The sequence below is a fragment of the Emys orbicularis genome, chromosome 11, assembly GCF_028017835.1.
Source record: "Emys orbicularis isolate rEmyOrb1 chromosome 11, rEmyOrb1.hap1, whole genome shotgun sequence".
Lineage (NCBI taxonomy): Eukaryota > Metazoa > Chordata > Testudines > Emydidae > Emys > Emys orbicularis.
The window spans coordinates 58,939,915-58,945,301 of record NC_088693.1 but is presented as its reverse complement, the minus strand read 5'-3'; positions in this window follow the sequence as shown (position 1 = coordinate 58,945,301).

The following is a 5,387-nucleotide window of genomic DNA, read 5'->3' as shown; positions in this document are numbered from 1 at the left end:
GAACCAAGGCCTTTAGGACCTCTCCCATATTCTTTCTATCCTTTGCTGAAAGGATGAAAGGGCAGCTCATTTCCATGAAAAGATTATCGAAGTGGGTCTTAGGTTGCATCTTAACATGGTATGAGCCTGTAGGAATACAGCCTCCTCACAGAGTGAGAGTACAGTCCACAAGGGCTTGGTCAACATCTCTAGACCTTCTGAAAGATGTTCCATAGCAGAAATCTGCAGGACTGCAACTTGGTCCTTCCTCCATACATTTGACAAGCAGTACTCTATCGTACCTGCTTCCAGAGCTGATGCATTTGGTGACACAGTCCTCCAATCTGTCTTGGATTTTCCTCCTCAGCACCCACCTCCATTTGAGTTACTGCTCCATAGTCTTCTACAGTGGAGCACCCATAGGGACATATACTCATAAAAGGAGGAGAGGTTACTTACCTGTACAGTAACTTGAGTTCTTTGAGATGTTTTATCCCTATGGGTGCTCCACTGTTCCCCTCTGTATTCCTAGTATCAGTCAGGTGTACAGAATACCAAGTGTCTGTATTACATTTCAGAAATATGTACATATAGAAAAGAAAAACCTTGAGATTTTAATTTTAAAGATTTTATGTCTGTATTTTCAAATGAATGTTTTACTGTAGTGATAACCAAGAGGGGAGTGGAGGCAGGGAGTATTTTCACAGCTTTGTCTAAGTTATTTCCTAGAGATATGCTGCTCTCTGGTCTTTGACAACCTTTTCCTCCTTCCTCAGTTATTTTGCCTTCTCCTATTTCTTTATTATTAGCAACTCTGCTTTTGCCCAACCACCTAAAACTTTGGGTATGAAATCCTGGCTCTATTGAAGTCAGTGGGGCCAGGACTTTTTTCCAGATGCTTTAGTTGTACTAGTGATCTCCAGCATCCCATTAAAAATAAAATGTCACAACTAAAATTTGGATGTACCAATATGGCATTTATTCAGGAACCTCCAGTGAAATGTGGATAGGTAATATATGTTTTAGCATCAGAACTATGTATGAATGAACAAACAAACATAGGTAATGATTTTGGTACCCAAATTTGTGCCTTTCAAATTGTTAAAAAGAACAGGTTGCAAACAGAATTATGTTGTTGAATACCTGTTCATTTAACTATATTAGCTTTCTGAGCATTTAGCTCTTGAATGTGGTCAAGCCATCATTAATTCAGTTGGTTTATTGGTAAATTGGATCAAAACTTGGAAAATTATTAGAGACACATGAAAACCCTGTAGAACCCTATCCCTAAGACTTCAAGTGAGTTACTCAAGTATTGAAAATATTTTGGTTTTCAAGGTTATGTGACATCACATAGGAATCACATTTTTATTTTGTGGCAGGCAATATGTATAGTAGGATCAATTTTTGTAATTTGGGAATGGAGGTGGGAGGTTCCCTGTAGATCTACTGATGAGTACCCTTTCCTCTCTCACCCCAATATTCTGGATAGATTGAATTATGGTGTCAGCTGAGTGAAATATGTGAGTGGTGATTATACAAACAGGATGTTCTATGTTGCAACTATATTTATCCATTTATCCATCCTTTTCTAAATCCTGAGCTGAAATCCGTCACTTCAAATAACTTAGTTTCACAATACAGCTGTTATTGTGTGTCCATCTGAGATCTGTCTCACTATGGATAGGCGTAGTGTGTGCGTTTTGTTTGAATTTGCATTTGTTCTCATTCTTATTCACAAAGGATCAGAAGTAGTTGGGCATCTGTCAACCAGAGAGTTTACAGAGCTAGACTTCAGCTGTTTTTTGGAAGGTTAGTTAGCCAATCTAATGTATTGTATTGTAGTAGTGCTGTTTAGTACTGTAGTAGTTCAGAAAATGTGTATGAGGAGGTATAAACCTTATTTTAGTTCTTTTATTGCTGGATTTGTAATTGTTCAAGGATTTTTGATATTCCAGAGAAATATGGAGTCACCTTAATTGAGATCTTCAAAAAGGCCACTTGATAACTTAAAAGCAGCTATTGGAAGAGGAAGAGCAGCCTTAGTACTAGATAGATTTTTTGTTTCCACCCCTCTCCAGTAGCATCAGATGGAAGAGTATGCCATCTTTTGGGGGTGGTGTTATACTGAGAATTTTTATAGTTTGTAAAGCTGTGTATTTTGGAGTGGAGAATGATAATACCCAAGAACAGTGGTAGAAGCCATTCAAAGACTTCTGAATGCTTTCTCCCCACCATCAAGAGTGTTGTGTTGTTTTTATTTAATTACTCTTTGGAAGTAGTCTTCCTTCTGGGTGGAAGTGCTTATCGATGGTAGTGCCCTCAATTTAATTGGCTACAATTAAATAAATAGAACTTGTGACCTCAGATTAACTTTAATACTCCAAATTATTTTTTGTTGTAAATTGTTATTCATTCCTGTGATCTGTCCTCTGTAATAATTGTTTAACAGCTTTGTGCATAAAAACCTCTGTTTTTCTATAGTATATTTGTCTGAGACGGTTCCTACTGTGATACCTTGATATTTTAGTTCCTGACATTTTCTGTTTGAGTGTTGATTGCTAGTACAAAAAGGGGTTGCAATAGCAGCTTTGCCTTGTTCCTCTGTGTAAATTAAGTGGGAGTACAAACTGTTTCTTCCTGCAGAGTGGAGTAGTACCGAATCACCTTAATCTAGTTAATGTATTTATCCAGGAAGCCCTTGTGTCCAATATTACAACCACTTGTAAGGACTTTGTGAGCGTATAGAACTTTTATCTGCCCAAAAGGGTCCTTGTGAGGTGTCTCCAGTTAGACACCCAAAATCACTATTCAACCTTGAAAATTTAGGCCCAAAAATGTGGAATTAAAAGAACTCATCAAATGTCTGGAACTTTCACTTGTTTGCCTCTAGTCCCTTCATTTACTACCTAAATAATTGATGTAGGCAAACTAAACAAACAAATGGTCTGCAGGCAAGTATTGAGTGGGCTTTATTCTGCTTTTAAGCATTCATGACAGTTTGGAATAGGGAAAGGATACAATTCGGCAGCCAGTAATTTCAAATATATAGTCAAGATGTATCTAGGATTTCTTTAAACACCAGTTGTATAGGAAGGCTTGGTCAATCAGAACAACAGGAGTGGGCTCAGGCTGCCAGAATATACCAAAGTTTTACTTCCTTGATCTCTGTTACCAAAGTCTGGTAGTTGGAACATGGAAAATGATATGATTATACACTTTTGCTATTATAGTACTTAACCAAAATAGTCTGTCAATGTATTTAAGTGATATTTCCCACTTAACATTATCATTTAGATACCAAAATTGAGATAACCAAAATGCATTCAGTACTTCCTCCCCCCAGGTCACGGTGTTGTGATGAAATAGTACTTCTAATACTTTATAAGAATAATTAGATGGACAGACTCATGTTTTTTCATGGCTTTGGTTTTAGAAATACGAAGCAAATAAATTATTGGTACTCAATTTTAACATTTTTTGAATAAAGATTTTTCATTTTGAAGGTTATAGAAGTTATTTTATTCAGTAACTTTCTTAGATATTTTAATTACTCATTTTCCACGTACAGAAACTGAAATAGCAAGTAACACCTTTGTAGCAATTAGGATGCATAACTCAGTTTAGGCCTGTAATTATGGACAACATTTGATTCCAGTTAATGATGCATGGTACTCTTTCTCCAATGGAAGACTTACACAGGTTAGCATAGTATAGTTTGTCAAATATTTAAATAACTGCAGTAATTTCAGTTGTTCCTTGTTTTCTAAAATAACACTATCAGTCAGTTACTTCTTTAAGAGGTATGTAATTGAAGTACAGATGTTTTTAATACATAAATCTGTGCACCTATTTTGAAATGTTACAATTTAGTTAGGTTTGACCTATATTTTACAAGTATTGTACTAGTATTTACAAATGATCTATGTAAATGATATACCACAATTAAAAATAAAGCCCTCAAAACCAGAGAGAAAGATTTTTGACTAATAGCAGGATAAGCCCATTCTCTTATTACACTTCAACATGTTCACTTGATGGCTAAGATTATAAATTAAAATTATATACTTTTTTATTTTAGTCAGGAAGCAGGTTTAATAGTCTTGTATTTCTGGGATTAAAAACTTGGCTAAACCATGATTTAAAGGTAAGTTGGTGGGGGTTTTTTTTAAATGGTCTTGCTTATTTCTGTTCTGCATACAGTGGTCTATTTTGAATGTGCATACTAATGGGTGATGTAGACTTAAAAAATTGTCTCTCCCACCCTACCATGTCTTAAAATAATCCAAAACACTGAGATCTTCTTCAGACGCTGGCAAATGGATGTTGTATCTTCTCTTCTGCCAGGACTGAATCTGTCCTGTGTGTTAAACTGGAAGACCCAAATTTGAAAGAGGCTCAGGGTTACTAGACCATAGCTAGCAATAATAGTGGTACACAACAATGGCCCCGGCACGCATGAGCTTGTGCTTCTGCAATGTGGTAGAATGGCAAGTTCTTTAAAGAAAATTTGCACAGTTCGGGTGAAAGGATTTATAAGCCCTTAGTACTACATTATAAGTAACTCACTTTTACCTAGTTATATATTCCTTAGTTATTAACATACACTAAAGGGATATTTCAGAAGCACCAACCCTGCATTACGGTAACTCCTTTGGTAATTGGAAGTGTGATGCAATAAAGCAGAGAGTGAGGTATCCAAAGTACAATTCTGTATTTAGGCAGATGCTATTAAGGCTATTGCTACTCTGGAAGAGTGAATGTTAGTTGCAAAATGTATAGACTTCTCTAGACAACAGTATTAAGCTGCCCAAATGACTCTGGCTGGTTATATAAAACCTAGAGGATAGAGTCTTAAAATGTAAGATATCTATCATGTGTCAGTGGAACAAAAAGCAGTTCAGGTGAGGAGAGGCATGAGCTCTGGCATTTGCACATATAGAAAAAGATTTAATAAAATCATTTATAAAGGCCAAAAATGCCTTTGAGGGCAATGCAGTAAAAGAGCTGGTACCACGGTACTGGGGTTAACAGTCCAGTTGAAGGCCACAGAGAGGCTCGATATGAACCTGAACGTAGTGATGCAGTACTTGGAAATTCAGGATGGCATTTGATTGCAGTATTCTTCAAGTAGAAGTTCTGTGAATAAGTACAATACCAGATAAGGCTATAGAAGGAGCCTTCTGCCAAGGGATTAAGTCCAAAGGGGTGGGAAGAAGAGAAGGATAAAAAGCATCAATATTCTTAAGATTAACTTTTTCCCTGGGGTTAGGAAAGTGAGGCCTACTGCATTTTTACAGTGCCAGCTTTAAATCATGTACACACCACAGATGTTCAAGTATAGCTCTTGTATTTGTATTTAAACCAATACAGAGAAAAGCAGCAAGTAGAAATCACATTTTCCTTCT